Source organism: Hyla sarda, chromosome 5 (genome assembly GCF_029499605.1).
Source record: "Hyla sarda isolate aHylSar1 chromosome 5, aHylSar1.hap1, whole genome shotgun sequence".
Classification (NCBI taxonomy): domain Eukaryota; kingdom Metazoa; phylum Chordata; class Amphibia; order Anura; family Hylidae; genus Hyla; species Hyla sarda.
Genome location: NC_079193.1, coordinates 232,568,595 through 232,587,622, shown reverse-complemented (window position 1 = coordinate 232,587,622; position 19,028 = coordinate 232,568,595).

The window sequence follows — 19,028 nt, the reverse complement described above, 5'->3', positions numbered from 1 at the left end:
GCCTCCCCGTCTCCCCCATAGAACTGTATGGGGACGGGGAGGAGACGGGGAGTCACCGCCGACCTCTAGGTTTTTATCGATGCCCTTTTTGTTTTGATCAGACTTTTTGATCGCTTTTTATTCATTTTTTTATGGTAAAAAAAGTGATAAAAAATATGCTATTTTGGACTTTGGCATACGCGTTGACCGTGCAGTTTAATTAATTATATATTTTTATGGTTTGGACATTTGCGCATGCGGCGATACCCCATATGTTTATTTTTATTTACAGTTTTTTTTTTATGGGAAAAGGGGGTGATTCAAACTTCTATTAGGGGAGGGGTTAGATCATCTTTATTAACAGTTTTTTTTTTTTTGCACTTTTTTTTTGCAATGTTATAGCCCCAATAGGGGACTACTGTATAACATGTATTACACTGATTTCTTACACTGTTCAATCCTATGCCATTGCATAGCATTGATCAGTGTTATCGCCGCTTGACTGCTCCTGCCTGGATCTCAGGCACGGAGCAGTCATTCGGCGATTGGACGCTGAGGAGGCAGGTAAATGACGCTCCTTGTGCATCCTAGCTGATTGGGACACCACACTTTCAGCGCGGTGGTCCCGATCAGCCCGACTGAGCTGCCGGGAAGCTTTCACTTTCACTTTAGATGCGGCGATCAACTTTGGTCGCCACATCTAAAGAGTTAATGCCGGACATCTGCCTAATCGGCGATGTCCGGCATTAGCCACGGGTCCTGGCTGCTGAGATCAGCCATGACCGTGTGGGTATGATGCGAGCTTAGCTCCTGAGCTCGCTTCATAACCCTGCCATGCTGCACCACCGTTCATAAACAGAGTTTTGCGGCAAAGGGTTAATGTGCTGTATGTATATTATTGCGCAACATGACTGGGGTCTGATCCTGAGTTCTGTATTATGGTGGGGTATGATACTAAGGTCTGTTTAATGTAGGGAGGTCTGTTTCTGGGGTCTGTATTATGGTGGATGGTCATTCTGGGGTCTGTATTATGGAGGGGTCTTATTCTAGGGTATGTATTATGGTGGGGTCTGATTCAGGTGTCTGTAATATGGTGGGTGTGATTCTTGGGTCTGTATTATGGTGGGTGGTGATTCTGGGGTCTGTATTATGGTGGGTGGTGATTTTGGGGTCTGTATATGGTGGGGTCTGATTCTTGGGTCTGTATAATGGTGCAGTCTGATTCTGCGGTCTGTATTATGGTGGGTGGTAATTCTGAGGTCTGTATTATGGTGGGGACTAATTCTGGGGTCTGTATTATGGTGGGTGATGATTCTGGGGTGTGTATTATGGCGGGGTCTGATTCTGGGGTCTGTATTATGGTGGGGACTAATTCTGGGGTCTGTATTATGGTGGAGTCTGATTCTGGGGTGTTTATTACAGTGGGGACTGATTCTGTGGTCTGTTTTATGCAGGTCTGAGTTAAAAGCACAGCGAGAACAATATATAGGGACAATTCTGAAAATAACACACCCTGTGACAAGCCTCACCCCCACAAACCCCACCCGCAGCAAGCCACACCCCCAACAAGCCACACCCATATTGCCGACACACCAAGTAACATCGAAAGAAATTTGGGCACAGCACTACCAAAAGGTTGCCTACCCCTGATCTAGTGTATACCAGTGGAGAGTGGCCCGAAGAAGTTACTAGGTGACTTTGGACCATTGAAATAAAGGTCACTCGCTGCTGTATGCCACAGTATTATTCTGCATTTCATTTTTGTGGGGATTCTGACAGATACTTGGGAAACATAGCAAAAATGTAGTGTGAACCTAGCCTTAGAGGGTACTCCGGTGGGCAAAATTTTTTTAAATCAACTTGTGCCAGAAAGTTGAACAGATTTGTAAATTACTTCATTTAAAAAATCTTAATCATTCCAGTACTTATCAGCTGCTGTATGCGGCAGAGGAAGTTCTTTTCTTTTAAAATAACTTTTCTGTCTGACCACAGTGCTCTCTTCTGACACCTCTGTCCATGTCAGGAACTGTTCAGAGCAGGAGTAAAACCCTATAGCAAACCTCTCCCGCTCTGGACAGTTCATGAAATGAACAGAGGGGTCAGTTGAGAGCACTGTGGTCAGACGGAAAAGAACAACTCAACTTCCTGTGAAACAAGTACTGGAAGGAATAAGCTTTTTAAATATAAGTAATTTTTTTCCACTGAACAATTGTTAAAACAATTGTTTTCCACTGAAGTACCCCTTTAATTTTATACAACCTACTAAAGTGTCTGCATTTTGACAGTGTCAATATCCATTGGTACTTGCTAGCATCACTAGAGTGGTAAAATAGTAGATAACATTCCAACTGAGTCTAACATTATCAGACATGTGTCAGAGATTTTTTAGTTCAGTTTTCCCCAGCAGTGGTTTGGATAACATATGTGTCTCCAAGGCCCCAGCATGTGGCTTTCCAGCTGGTAGTAGCTGCAGATACCGCCAGCTAAAGCAGGATTAAGAACCTTATCACTTGCATTTGGTTTCTGGGTTAAGATTACTTTACACGTATGTGATACAGCTGAACTGGACCAATATCAATTCACCAATGTCTGACAATTGAAGTATTATTATTATTTTTTTAACTCTGTGGTTCAAATTTATTTTGAACTGACTTTTATTCTTAAATATGTAATTTATTTCACTATGAATATTTAAATGTTAAAGGGGTACTCCGGTGGAAATTTTATTTATTTATTTATTTTTTTAATCAACTGGTGCAAGAAAGTTAAACAGATTTGTAAACTACTTCTATTTAAAAATATTAATCCTTCCAGGATTTTTTTTTTTTTTTTTTTTAATCAATTGGTGAATCAATTGGTGCCAGAAAGTTAAACAGATTTGTAAATAACTTCTATGCAAAATTCTTCATCCTTGTATGCTCTAAAGGAAATTATTTTCTTTTTTTAATTTCTTTTCTGTCTGACCACAGTGCTCTCTGCTGACACCTCTGTTCATGTCAGGAACTGTCCAGAGCAGGAGCAAAACTCCATAGCAAACCTCTCCTGTTCTGGACAGTTCCTGACATGGACAGAGGTGTCAGCAGAGAGCACTGTGGTCAGACAGAAAAGAAATTCTAAAAAGAAAAGAACTTCCTGTGGAGCATTCAAGGATTAAGAATTTAAATTGAAGTAATTTACAAATCTGTTTAACTTTCTGGCACCAATTGATTTAAAAAATTAAAATAAAATTCCACCGGAGTACCTCTTTAAACTTAAAAAAAAGTTTTAACCCCCCCCCCCCCCCCCAGAAAAAAAGAAAGTCACTATTTAAAGTCAAATGTATATGTGATGGTTGCATAATAGAATGACAATGCTGTGCTAATCTCTCAATTCTTCAGTTATCACTGGCCTTAGCCCTTAGATCATGTTCCCATGACAGAACATAGACATTGCCACAGACTGCAATGCATTTAGGAGCAGATCTCCCCGAAGGAATTGACATGTCAATTCTGTATGGAATCGGGACTTCCATGAAAGAAGTTTCCGCCATGCCAATTCCGCCGTGTGCTCGGTGCATCTGGATCTCATTGGAAACAATAGGACTCTATATTTCTGCAGGATTCAGCGGAGAAATTCCCCCATGAAACATGGCCTTAAAGGAGTACTCCGGTGGTATCCTTTTTTTTTTTTTTTTTTTTCAAATGAACGGGTGCCAGAAAGTTAAACAGATTTGTAAATTACTTCTATTAAAAATCTTAATCCTTTCAGTACTTTTTAGCAGCTGTTAGAGAGAAAAATCTATATTTTTGGAATTTCTTTTTTTTGTGTCCATGGTGCTCTCTGCTGACACCTGATGCCTGTATCAGGAACTGTCCAGAGCAGGAGAAAATCCCCATAGCAAACCTATGCTACTCTGGACAGTTCCTGACACGGACAGAAGTGTCAGCAGAGAGACCTGTGGACAACACAAAAAAGAAATTCAAAAAGTTAAGAATTTCCTCTGTAGCATACAGCTGCTAAAAAAAAGTACTAAAAGGATTAAGATATTTTCATAGAAATAATTTACAAAAATGAAGGAAAATGTCCAGCACACAGGATCCGTTGCTTTTAGGATTTATTAGGCATAAGATCAGGCACACAAATACACGGAGCGTAAAGCCTACGCGTTTCAGGTAATACTACCCTTAGCATGGCCAACTTACAAATCTGTTTATCTTTCTTGCACCAGTTCATTAAAAAAAAAAAGTTTTCCACAGGAGTACCCCTTTAAAGTCTCTATCATAAGTGCATCAGTTCTGCTGTTTAAAGCTTAAAGTCAATTAATATGACCCAAATTACAGCGATGGGCAACAGAGTTGTGAATATGCAGATATATCTTTTAGGAATCTGGGTGTTATGTACTTTGAGAGCTGTGGTGATGGCCACAATGGTTTACTCATCACTATGTAACCCACAGATACCTCAGTCTTTGGCTGTCAGGGCATGCGGGGAGTTGTAGTTTTGCAACAGCTGGAGGCACGCTTGTTGGGAAACACTATCATAGACTAATGGACAATACATTTACTGGTGAATACATTTTGATATCAATAGTCATATACGGAGACCCTTGTAAAAGACTATAGGTAGACATTAAAGGGGCAGTCCAGGATTTTTGGGTCTTTAAATGTAAGAAAGGGCAGCAAAGTTATAATTTAGTTACTAATATACTTTTCTTATTTGTGTTTGGTGGCTGGTATCGAATTTCTTTGTATTTCTTTTCCCCAGAAGTTCATTTTTGGCAGCCTACAAAATGAGTGCAGTCTTGGACCTTTCCCAGCTTGCTGTGCGGCCCGAGACAATACATCATAGGTCAGGTGCTAAAAGGGGGCTTGGCTGCATGGTCTGTTTGTGTGTGAAGCCAGCCCATGATGATGTTACCAGGGCATATGTGGGTGCATTCATCTTCACATAGACTCTTGTTTGTCAAGTTGAGCTGTGCTGCAATGGGTGGGTTGACCGATGTGTGGGAGGAAAATAAGTCACCTCCCCCCTAGAAACAAAGGATAGTGCGGTTTGTAGTCTAAGGGATGCCACAGAAACAGGAAGTAGCCAGTTCCCAAAAACAAGCCAGCAGCATGATTGGGAACACAGGACACGGCTATTTACCACCAACAAAAGCACAGATCCTTGGTTAGCATGCCCATTACTGTATGACACTTAATTACTAAAGTCACTTTTAGTCGGATAACCCCTTTAAGGAAGACTATAATTTCACACAGCAATATTACATACAATAAAGGTGGAGTAAGTTTCACTAGATGTATGAAGAACCTCACTTTTGTTAATATGTTAGGCACATCGATGACTATCCGTCTGCCACTGGAGCTGGTGTAAATTTTAGTAAATATGCCATACCCCTCTGCTAGGCTTTGCCAACTTTTGCAGAAATTTGATCTAACTTCTACGACTTTTTAAAACATTTTTTACTTATTAATTGGGGGAGATTTATCAAAATCTGTCCAGAGGAAAAGCTGCTGTGTTGCCTATAGGAACTAATCAGATCACTTCTTTAATTTTTCAGAGGCCTTTTCAAAAATAAAAGAAGTGATCTGATTGGTTGCTATGGGCAACTCAGCAACTTTTCCTCTGGACAGATTTTGATAAATCTCCCCCATTGTATCCAGGGCTCAAGTCCTGCAGGAACTCATGGGAATGGAGTTCCTGCACTTTTCCACAGCAGGAACGCAGTTCCCATTAGCAGGAGTCTTGCAAGACCAGCCCCTAAGGGGGTACTCCGCCCCTACACATCTTATCCCCCCAGGGACCCCAACAATCTTGGCTGTGGCACCCTAGACATTCGGTGCACGGTGTGAACTTCGCTCCATGCCGAATGACTGGCGAAGGGGGGCAGAGGCTTATGACATCACGGCCATGGCCCCTCAATGCAAGTCTATGGGAGTGGGAGTGATGGTCGTCATGCCCCCTCCTATAGACTTGCATTGAGGGGTTCTGGCCGTGACGTCACGAGCCTCCGGCGCTGCACCAAACGCTCTAAATGAATGTTGGGTGCAGCAAGGAGAATGCGGTGGTTCCCAGCGGCAGGACCACCGCAATCAGACATCTTATCCCCTACCCTTATCTTATTCCTTACCCTCCTCTGGAGTACCCCTTTAAGTGGAAATCTTGGGTGAGTTCCCAGACTTTTTTTTCCCAGGACTTGACCCCTGATTGTATCTATAGTATCTCAGCACTATTTTTCTGTTGTAGCTTGACAAAGACCCATGTGAGGATCGAAATATAGTATTTTCCACATGGAAGAATAAAGTTATGGATTTTCTCTTTCTCAGTAAGACACGGTTACCTTTTTGGATGAAGCCATTTTGCTCTGGACTAGTGATGAGCGGCATTGCCCTAATTGGAATTGGGATATTTCGCTAATATATAGACGAATATTCATCTTATACTCGCAAATTTTGCGTATTCGTTATATTCACATATGCGAATATTCGCGCATTTGAGGAAGAAAACAGTGAGGGGATGTGCAACTTTACTATTGGTTGCTAGGGATGTTGTAGATAACCTATGACAAGTGTATTTGCATCATTCTAATTGGCCCACAAGTGAAAAGAAGGATTGTGCGAATATGCGGAAAAAAGTGAATATTTGTCATTTCGAATATATAGCGAATATATTCGCAATATTTGCGAATTCGCGAATTTGCGATATGCGCAATAAAAATTCGAAATCCGAATATTCGCGCCCAACACTTCTCGGGACCACTGGATTCCTGGTCTTGGTAGATCTGCATCTGGAACTGGATTCACCTTGTTTCCTGGAGTGTGCTGTTGGTTAACTTTATATTGAATCATCACATAATTTAGCAAGGTATGTAGCACAGATAGGCAGTGTCCAGCACACTGTGATCACTCAAATGGGCAATGTACACTCTTGAATTGGTCATTAGAATCTGATCCATCACATTTCCAAATGATGATTATTGTGAGTTATTATGTTGCTCTGAAGTAGTCTTGATGTCTTCAAGACATTTACCATCTGGACTCTAATCTCATTGAAAAGACAAGTGGCTCAACATAAGAAGTGTTAATTTTGAATATTCACTTAAACTCATGTAAATGAGACACTATTTACAGTATCGGCATTCTTTTTAATCAAATAACTGTAGTATCAGTATACTGAGCGATAAGCATCCAGCACCGCTGCTTGCAGATTGTTTGTTTTCCAAAATATTTTCTTCTCATTGCTATCTGGAACTTTGCCTCCAAAATGATCTGCATTCGGCTCGTGCATTTTCGAACACTCTGCACTGAAGTGTTAGTTATAAATTGTAAATTGCTAGCATGTAATTGGCTGTCATGTACAGTACATCATATAAGTTAGTAGACACCTCACATTTTTTGTAAATATTTTATTATATCTTTGCATGCTACAACCTTGAGGAAATGACACTCTGTTACAATGTAATGTAGATAAAGATTAAATTACTATGGGGTCATTTCAATAAAGTTTAAAACATTATAATGTTTATTGGTTCATTTAAAAATACATATAACACAATGGTGTCACGCACCTGGATGTAGGCTGTCACGGAGCTGGAATTGGATCCTCCACCTGTGTGGCAGATGACTCGGACCGTATCGGGGAGCGGAGTCTAAGGTGCCACTGGTTTTCACCAGAGCCCGCCGCAAGGCAGGATGGGCTTGCTGCGTCAGGCGAACCCAGGTCGCTACCCCCGACACGGCTCAACCACACAGGTAACTGGGCAAGGCAAGGTACCGAAGGATGAGGCTGTAGCATAGTCAAACGTAGCAGAAGGTCAAGGCAGACGGCAAAGGTTCGTAGTCAAAAAAATGTAGCAGGAAGGTCTGGATACACGGGAATGGCAAAACAGGCAATAGAAACGCTTTCTCTCAGGCAAATGGCACTAAAGATCCGGCAGGGAAGTGTGGAAGGTGCAGGGACTTAATAATGTAGTGTCAGGTGCAACAGTAATTATGGGCGTACTGGCCCTTTAACCTCTTCAGGATGTAGGGCGTATGCATACGCCCTGCATCCCAAGTCCTTAAGAACATAGGGCGTATGCATATGCCCGTGGGAATTCCGGTCCCCGCCGCTAGCCAGTTGGGGACTGGACCGGGATGCCTGCTGGAATCGTTCAAGAAGGAAACCCGGCACATCGCCGAGGGGGGTCCTACTAAGACCCCAACCCCCCCCCCCCCCCCATGTCGGCGACAGACATGCGATTTTCTGCTATGGCCTCTGGTGACCCAATCACCCGGAAAATAGGAATGATCGGAGCTGACAGCCCAGATCATCCTGAGGGATAGGAGTGAGGTCACAGTGCTGCGATCTACTCCTATCCCTGCCATTGGTCAGAACTGAATTCTGACCAATGGTAGCGCAGGACAGTGGGTTGACATGGCAACCCCCCCCCCCCCCCCCTTCTGCCCAACCCTGGATGTCGGGCAGAACGGGGGAAGAAGATGGAGGCCGGTACCTGGAGGAGAAGATGCGTGGGGACCGCTGATCGTCGCTGGAGACAGCGGAGATCACGGCGCAGGTAGGGAATCAACAGTGGGGGTCGGGAAGGAAGGGGGCAGAAAAGCAATAATAACTGCTGCCCTTCCTAGTGGGTGCCAAACTGCAACTCTCGGCATGCTGGGAGTTGTAGTTGTGCAACATCTGGAGGGTCACAGTTTGGAGACCACTGTTACAGTGGTGCCCAAACGGTAGCCCTCCAGATGTTGCCAAACTACAACTCTCAGCATGCCTAGACTGCCCAAGCATGCTGGGAGTTGTAGTTCTTTAACATCTGTCCCTTCAGATTTTGCAATTTTCATGAAATTTTTTAAAATTGCTGCTTTACTTTGAAGCCCTCAAATGTTTTCAAAAAATAAAAATATGTCCATTTTAGGATGCCAACATAAAGTGGACATATTACATTTGTGAATAAAAATAAAATTTATTTGGAATATCCATTTTTCTTACCAGCAGAGAGCTTCAAAGTTAGAAAAATGCCAAATTTTCTAAATGTTCATGAAATTTTGGGATTTTTCACCAAAAAAGGATGCAAGTAACAACAAAAATTTACCACCAAAATCAAGTAGAATATGTCACGAAAAAATAATCTCAGAATATTCGGTAAAAGCGTTTTAGAGTTATTAATGCGTAAAGTGACGGTGGTCAGAATTGCGAAAAAGGGCTGTTTCCTTAAGGGGTTAAATTTCAGAGTTCCACTGCGGGCGCGCCCTAGGATATGGGGACACGCGCGCCGGAGCTGAGACCCTGTAGAGGATAGTCCTTTGGAACCCATGTAACAGACAAATGTTATAGTGCATATATACATTCTGAATCAACAATTTAGACCACAAGCTGTAAGGGACAATGGAGAATGGAAAACATTATTGAATACAGTGTAAATGAATGAAATATTATGATCATGATTGAAAGCTCTCATATAGAAATAGATACATGAAAAATGTATAAAAAATGTAATAATAAATAATGAATAATAAAAAGTAAAATGACAGTTGATAATAATCATAACCTGTTTTGTTTTTTAATTCTCCCAATTATAACATGGGAGAAAAGGGGGAGCTAACTACTATATGGGAGAAAAGGCAAAATAACTTCTATATGGGGGCACATGAGGAACTTTAAAGGGGTATTCCAGGAAAAAAACTTTTTTTTTTTATATCAACTGGCTCCAGAAAGTTAAACAGATTAGTACATTACTTCTATTAAAAAAATCTTAATCCTTTCAATAATTAACAGCTGCTGAAGTTGAGTTGTTGTTTACTGTCTGGCAACAGTGCTCTCTGCTGACATCTCTGCTTGTCTTGGGAACTGCACAGAGTAAATGTAACAAGGGTTACAGGGAGTACTTACACCTCACAGTTTTTTTGAACATTGGGCCGTAAAAGTGAAAAATTTGATTTTTAACCCCTTAAGGACCAAGGGCGTACAGGTATGTCCTTGGTCCTGCTCTCCTGATATAACGCGGGGTTACACAGTAACCCCGCGTCATATCACGGCGGGCCCGGCATCATAGTGAAGCCGGGACCCGCCTCTAATAGCGCGCAGCACCGATCGCGGCGCCACGCGCTATTAACCCTTTAGCCGCGCGCTCAGAGCTGAGTCGCGCGGCTAAAAGCGAAACCGAAAGTGGCCGGCTAGCTCAGTCGGGCTGTTCGGGATAGCTGCGGCTAATTGCAGCATCCAGAACAGCTGACAGGACAGCGGGAGGGCCCCTACCTGCCTCCTCGCTGTCCGATCGCCGAATGACTGCTCAGTGCATGAGATCCAGGCATGAGCAGTCATGTGGCAGAATCGTTGATCACTGGTTTCTTATGAGAAACCAGTGATCAATGATGAAGATCAGTGTGTGCAGTGTTATAGGTCCCTATGGGACCTAGAACACTGCAAAAAAAGTGGGAAAAAAAAGTGAATAAAGATCATTTAACTCCTCCCCTATTAAAAGTTTGAATCACCGCGTGCAGAAATGTCCGAATTATAAAAATAATTCAGTCAATGGCGTGCGCGCAAAAAAATTCCAAAGTCCAAAATAGTGCATTTTTGGTCTCTTTTTATATCATTTAAAAATGAATAAAAAGCGATCAATAAGTCCTATCAATGCAAAAATGGTACCGTTAAAAACTTCAGATCACGGCGCAAAAAATGAGCACTCATACCGCCCCATACACGGAAAAATAAAAAGATATAGGGGTCAGAAGATGACAATTTTAAACATATTAATTTTCCTGCATGTAGTTATGATTTTTTTCACACTAAAATGCTAGGGTTGCCCAATTTTTTACATTTTCACAAGGGGTAATTGGAGAAATTGGGTTACAAATTTATGAGGGATTTTTCTCCTGATTAGGGAAACACATCCACATATGGGGTAATGTGCTGGGCGGGCGCACAACAAGGCTCAGAAGTCATAGAGGTCTGTTTGCATTTGAGGCCTATGGCATATCAGTAGCTGATGGTTACATACATTCAGAGGAAAATACAAAAAGGAAACACCCACATGTGACACCATTACAGAAAGTAACCCCCCTGAGGAATGGCTATAAGGGTAAAGAGGACATTTTGAATGTGCGGGTGTTTCCTAAAATTTTTTTTTCAGGAATTAATTTAGGGTAGCTTTTGAAAATTGCAATTTTCAACCTATGCTCTGCTTCATCTTTCTGGAAACAACTAACATGTGACTCCAAATTGTCACCTGGGAATACGATAGAGCTCATGACCAAGAACTCTTTGCATTTGAGGCCGATGTTTCTTGTGGACCTAACCGTTACATACATTCAGAGGAAAATACTAGAACGATTACAAACAGTACACCCCCTAGGGAAGGTGTATAGGGGTGTGGTGGAGATTTGGAACAGACGGGTGTTCCCTAAATTTTTTTTCCTGGAATGGATGAAGTGTACTATGGGGGAGGGGATGAAAATTGCAATTTTAATACTGATATGCCTTTCCCAGAATGATCATCCAGAGTATAGCCGAAAGTAAAAATTATGCCCGCCCCAAACCCTAAGCTCTTAATCATCATTCTGGGAATCTGATGTGTGTGGCCTTCCCTAGACAATGTATTCTGGACTGGTACATTGGAGTATAATTCTGGGGAATTAAAATTAGGGAAAATTTTAAAAAATGTAGTGCTCCCTGGAATTGTGATACTCCCTAAAGCAGTTTTTAATGCAGAGGCCCGGATGATCGGAGCAAGTGTCACACTGAGTGGTGGTGTCCTTCCGAATCCCCCTCCTGTGACACACTGAATTTTTTCTGGAATCGTCCCTTCTTTCCAGGGTGGGGGACCTCACCTGAAAGGTGTTGGCCAGGGACAATCCGGGGGCCCACAGTTCCAGAGAGAGGTGCTCTGACCTGCTCCTTGGCGGCCACCAAAGATCAGGGCCTTTAGAACTTCCTCTTGAAACTGCAGGAATGTCCCTTTGTTGCTAGGGTGCTGGAACTGTACAAAAGAGTTATACATGGCAACCTGTACCATGTCCGTGTTTTCCGCATGGCATCATATGGCTTGAGGACTTGATCAGAAAGATTAAGTCCCCCCATATACCAATTGCAGTCCAGAATACAATCGGATTGAGGACCAATCCCACGGTACCTTGCCGTTCCCCTTGAATTGTGGTGAGCATAAGGACATCCCTCTTGTTCTCATACCTAACCAGCAACAGGTTTTCATGGGAAAAGGCACAGGACTCACCCCGGGGGATAGGAGCATATAGGGGATGGGGCGGAAGGCCTCTTTGATTCTTCCAGACTGTCCCACAAGTGACCGTGGATCTGGCGGCGAGGGATGTGAAAAGAGGGATACTAGTATAAAAGTTATCCACGTAAAGGTGGTAACCTTTATCTAGCAATGGGTGCATAATGCCCCAAATGATTTTCCCACTAACAACCAGAGTGGGGGGACATTCTGAGGGTTAATTAGAGAATCACGTTCCTCATACAACATAAACTTGCAAGTGTACCCTGAGGTACTCTCACAAAGTTTATACATCTTCACGCCATACCGCGCTCGCTTGGTTGGGATGTATTGCCAGAAGTTGAGTCTCCCCTTAAATAGTAACCTCCCCCCCAGGGACATAGGCTTCCCAAAATTTGGGGGGACATGCCGCATTATCAGCACAATGCAAACATTTCCAAATGGCCTTGAACCGGGGACATGCCATGGCCATACTGTAAAGCGGGGTCTGGTAAAGGACGTCCCCACTCCAGTATTGCCTGACACTGTTTTTTTTTAACTAGACCCATATGCAGCACGAGGCCCCAAATGGTCCTCATTTCGGCTGCATTGACTGGGTACCGCTCATTGGGTCTCACTTAAAATGAGCCTGGGTTTGCAGCAACGAACTGTTTGGCATTCAGGTTTGTCTGATCAACCATCAGATTGTCAAAGTCGTCACTGAAAAAAAAACTGAAATAGTCCATTTCAGTGAACCTGAAGATGTCAATCTTGATTTCTGAGTCGCCAACATACTCAGGAATCACGGGCTCGTGGTCCACTGGCTAAGTCCAGACAAGTTCACCGGTACGGGGCACCAGTAAACTTGGCTGGGGGGCTAGACTAGTATGAGCACCAGGGGGATTCATACTAGCATGGGGCACAGGGTCAGGAGCAGAGCAGGTTTGGGGCCTCGCATGGCGGCGTCTCCCCTGCCTTGGTGGCTCATCATCAGAAGATGATGATGAGGATGAGGAAATAAGGAAAGTGGGGTCTTCCTCGTCCTCTGTGGCGCCTTCAGAGTCGGAGGCAAGTATGGCATATGCCTCCTCCTCCACAGAAAACGCCCTATGGGCCATTTCCCTACTCTAATGGGGGGGGGGGGGAAGTGTATATATATATGTGGGGGGGGAAACTTTCTATTCGTGTGTGTGCTGCGTGTGGTGTAGTGCAAGACTTCCTACCCTAACCCACCTGCCCTAACCTAACTAACCCGCACTAAGAACAAAAAGATAAAAATATAAAATAAAACTAAAAAAAGAAAAATAAACGTTAAAAAAAAAACTTCTAACGCAAAACCCCCTGCGCTAAAAAAATGTGTTAACCTAATCAGTGGTGTGCACACTGATTAGCTCTTGGTGGCGGCAGGGGGTGCAAAAGTCAGTGGTGGGTCTGGCCACTCAGCCCAGAACAGTGGCTGGTGGCACATACACAGACCCCCACACAAAAAAACTGAAAAATAAAAATAAAAAAAACTATTAAAACCCCCAAAAAAGCACCTGCCTGAACCCAAAAAAAAAACTGCGCCATCAAAAAAACACTGGGGATGGGCCGGGGTCACGCAGCTAAAGGTGCTATGGACCAACAGACACCTACAGACGGTATGCCAAAAAAATATATATATATTTTTTAACTCCTAACTGTCCCTACCTAATCTAAACTGTCCCTGACTGGTTTTGGTGCCAAGGGGCCACAGAAAAGGGGCAAGGGGGTCCTGCACACGAGATCTAACAGTTATGGTGGGTAGAACGGAGCAACGTGCTCCTTCACCCATCTCCCCCCTCCCCATACTGCCGTGATTGGTGCGGTCACTAGGGCCGCCCAATCACTGCTGTACTGGGGGGTGGCAACACTGTCACCACCCAGTACAGTACAGTTGATGATTGGTGGTGTATATTACACCACCGATCATCATCCTTATCCAGGTTATCGGATAGCCGGTTAGTATTTACTGGCGATCTTCAGCGATCACCGATATGGGGGATCCTCCGGATCCCCCTCGTCACTTTGCTGGGATGCCTGCTGAATGATTGATTCAGCCGACATGTGAATGATTTCAGCAGGCATCCTGGTCCCGTCCCCGACCGGCAAGCGGCAGGGACCGGAATTCCCACGGGCTTATCCATACGCCCTCAGTCCTTAAGGGGTTAAAGGGGTACTCCGCTGGAAAACATTTTTTTTTAATCAACTGGTGCCAGAAAGTTTAACAGATTTGTTAAGTTATTTCTATAAAAAAAATCTATTCAAAAAATAATCCTTCTAGTACTTATAATCTTCTGTATGCTCCTCGGGATGTTCTATTCTTTTTGAATTTCCTTTGATCATCTAGTTTGTATGGGTATCTTAGAAGTAGAAAGCTGTATTTTGCTCTTTATAGTAAACAGCAAATAAAACCCCTACTGCAAAATGGTAATGCCTTAATGACCGAAAAGTTTTTTGGCTTTAATGATCAAAAAATGTTTCTATTAGCCATAACTTGTTTTTGTTTTGTTTTGTTTTGAAGGATACATAGCTATTTACAGCCTTAGGATTCATGAGACATTTTATAATTTGTCATTTATATGATTTTTTTTAATGGGAAGTGAATACAGAAATGGAACTGAGATAGTCTATTTGCAACTCTACAGTATAATGCCGTACCATAACTTATGTTGATTGGCGTACAGGTAACAAATATGCCTTTGTGCCTTAAAAACTTTTGCCAAGAAAAGTTGGCATAAGGTATGAACTTATCCATAGAATGATAGAAAGTGTTTTATGTTGATTCTGTTATACATTAGAATAAATACATTTTAGGAGAATTATTAGATTTTGAGATAAATATAGAGTACATTCTCCCAGTTACTCAAATTGTATTTTGCAGTGGAGCAACTTTTAGAAATGTGAGTCTTTGTATGAAGTTTCATAAAAATATTCTATATATCCCAGGTGTACCTAATTACCTTGACTTTATTACAACCATGTGTTACATGTTGCTTTCTCCTGATGAAGTGTTACTGCCGAGACAGAAAACATGTCAGGTGTTTGCCGTTTCCTGTAATATTTTAGCTTTAGACTGAAATAAGGCATTTTTCTGAAAAAAAATATTAGCCTTACTTGACATATGAGTTCAGTTGACTGTATGCAGTGAAAATATCATGTTGATGTTCTGGTGATTGTAAACACTGGGCGAGCATGCTTTGCCAGAGTTTAATAGTCTATAATACCTTACAGATTTTCCTACATATATATATATATATATATATATATATATATATATATATATATAAAACATTGGGAAACATTCAAGCCTTTTCATTGTATAAGATTTATGAAAAACTATTTTGAGAGATCAATGGGATCAGAATGCCTGGTGCAGTGATTGGTTGCAATGTTTGGTGGCTTTAATGTGGTTTAGAAGGCCTCTTTTTGTGTTCATCTTGTTACAAAACTCCAAACTGTCCAAGATTCAGTCAAAAGTCCAAGGTTTTGGCTTAGCTTGAATGATCCTATGGTGCAGCTCCCTATCCCCCTCCCTCTCTAGAGACTTACATCTCCCTCACTTTCCAATGGGCGAGAGACCATGTTTTTTTTTTTTTTTTTTTTTTTTTTTTTTACCAGATCTACTGTTCTATTTACTTTTGCTTTGAGCAGTTTATAGCACTGATTTTCTTTAACAGTGTGTGCACTGACTAACGCTTTTTTGTAGACTTTCATAGGGTACATTATTAGATTAAAAAACACTGTCAACACTTTGTATCCTGTCGTCTGCTGTTATCTTTAAGGCCAGGTTAACACATCGGAATTTCTGTGCCGTATTCTGCATTGAAATTTGGCACGGAGATTACACTGCAGCAGAGTGAATTCAATGAGATTCTGCTGTGCACACAGAGGAATTTCTGTCAGATGTTTCTGGCTCGGAATTTCTATTTTCCGTGTCCACTGAAAGAATGAACACATTCATTCTTTCTGCAGACTCAGCACGAAATGCATAGCCGTCTATGACCGCATTCCTGTGTGGTCCTAGCGGCGGCATGTTTATGTCGGCGCCTGCAGTTTGCGGAATGTTCGCACAAACATAGCCTAACACTAAGGGGGGGGGGGGGGGGTGGAGCTAGGAGGAATAACTTATACTTTTGTGTGGTGGAAATGTTTATGTGCACTAAATGAGTATTAAATAATGCATGTTATGTAATAAATATGGTGCTAGTACACATTTTGTTTTTTTAAATAACACTTCAGCACACCACTTTGAATGTTTCCTCCTCTGCTTTTTCTGCGACTTTGTGGTGTATCAGTGCCTGAGTGGGTCCTGTCAGGTAAACATTGCTTCAAATGCCTGCGCTAGGCCCTACTGCTCAGGTGACGCTTTTATATTCAGGGTGCGTGACCAAGCAAGCATCCACGAAACGGGCTTCTCACCTACAAGCCCTGCCGAAGCTCCTTTTCCTCCCTCCCTTCCCCTGCTGTATGCATACACTGTGGAATATGGAATAAAAGTGCAGTTCTTGTGACCAGCAAGTGTTTACTGAACTTTTCTATTGTGCAACATTTATATTAATTGTAATCTTTGCCCTTTGAATTATAATGTTTTGCACTGTATCTTTAATAAATGTACAGGCTATCTGTTAGGAGATGAGGCATTGTACCCATGCGACCCATGCGAATCGGATGCCCCCTAGCTAAGTTGAGAGTTGAGTTGAGAGTTGACTTGAGAGTTCAGTTAGAGAGTGTTCAGTGTGGAGTGCCGAGCTCAGTGTGAGTTGCAGTGTGGAGAGTAGTCAGCAGGAGTTTGAGGTAAATCAAGTGAAGAAAATCTTCAAGCAAGCGACCATGCCATTCTGCAAGTGTTCCCCATCCAGGAGGAGTTGGAAATTCCTAGTTGTGGGCACAGGAGCAGGCAGAGGCAGCTCTAGACTTTGTGAGGCCTCAGGCTAAACTCAAACACAAGGCCCTCACTGATGAGATGTCACATCGTAGTGTGGATTGGCAGAACCCGGGTCAAGGGACAGTATTGTCTAACATACTGGGCAGCTGTCTGGGTACAGGTATCATTGGTGCCAAGTCACAGAGAGGGTCACTACAGCAGCTCCAGATTGATTGTTCTGCATTGTTTTAAAATAATTTTTGCTCACCCCCCCCCATAAAAAAATCTCTAGTGGACTTTTGTGCCTTCACTTAAAATGCAGCAAAATCTCAGAATCAATAAAATCCACATAAATCTCCTATACTAATGAAAGACATCTGAGATGTTACCCTGGGGTCAGGAAGTGTAACAGGAGTACTCACAACGGCAAGGTGCTGTGAGGTGCAGAATGGGAGCAGCAGAAACAAGACCTGTAGGGACCTCATAGTGAAAGACAGGGGGTGCCCCTAAGGCTCTTCTGCCCTGTAGGTGCCTGACACTCCCCTGAAGAACCTTCCCCTGCCCTGCAGCTCATCACCTGCAAGCCCTATAAATATCCAGTAATCTACTTCTCAGAAACTCCCTGTCCTCCCCGTTGTATGGACCACTCCTCCCGATCTCCCTTTAATAGGTGCCCTTCCTGCATCCCACACAGACTCTTCTGTCCCCCAATATAAATTATTTCCTTCTCTTCTTCACCCCATCTTATAAACACCCTCTTCCCCTTCTGCCCCCCATCTGCTGCTTCTGTCCCCTCCTAAATACCCGCCCTTTCCTCCTGGACCCTCTTATTTAGAGCCCTCTTCTTCTTCTCCTGTATCCCCTTATACTGTATAGAGCCTTCTTCCTCTCCACCTGTACCCACTTATATAGAGCCCTTTTTCTCCTTTTACCACCTTTTATATTGCAATCTTCTCCTCCTACCCCATTATATACTTGTCCTCCTCTACCCCCTTATAGACCCCTCCTGTCCCCCCTTGCAGTTTCCTTCTATCTTCTTAATAGTAACCCTGTTCCCTTTAATATTCTCCCTGTCTCCTACTTTCCCTTATTTCTGTTCCCATACTGTTATTCCTCCCTTCGCGTGCAGTCCTGTGCCTGCTCTGTCTGGTGCAGTAGCACTCAGACTCAGCTTTTTAGCTGCAAAGCTACCAATGCCCGTCCTCCTCCCTGGCCGGAGTCTGTTCCAGTGCAAGACTGTAGGCCGTGCGCAATGAGATGACATCATCGAGATCAGCCTGCATGGTAAGACCTGCTCCTTTACAAAACTGAGTGGCGATGCATAAATTGTACACATCTCCACTCATTTTACTGGCCCCTGAGCATACAAGGCCTTAGGCGGCCTCCCTACTCCCCTAATGCTAGAGCTGCCTCTGGGAGCCAGTGAGTCGACAGGCCACACAGTGCTAGTCTGGAATAGATATAGTAGAAAGCTGGATCCCAAGGGCTAGGTCATACACTGGCGGTGCAGCATTAATTGGACACTATCAGAACCCTAGTCAGCATCGGAGGCCTCAAAACTAAACCTAAAATCCCAAGTCTGCAACAAGTAAAGTTAAGTGGGTATTAAACACTACCCAGCTAGTCCATATAGCTCCAAAGGGTAACTCTGCATCTCCTCTACTTTAATATATACTGTGAGTATTGTAACATCTGCTCCTGCCTCAGTAAAGACTGCAATGCAGTCTTGCAATGCAAAAGTTATCTGTAACTTTGCATTGGTGTAGTTATTAGTGTTGCTCACGAATATTTGCAATGCAAATTTTATTCGTGAATATCGCATATTCGCGAATTCGCGAATATTCACGAATATAGCACTATATATTCGCAATTACGAATATTCATATTTTTTTTCACAGTACACATCACAGTGATCATCCCTCTCTGCTTCCAGCTTGTGTGGTGTAAAGAAGGCTCTAATACTACTGTGTGAGACTG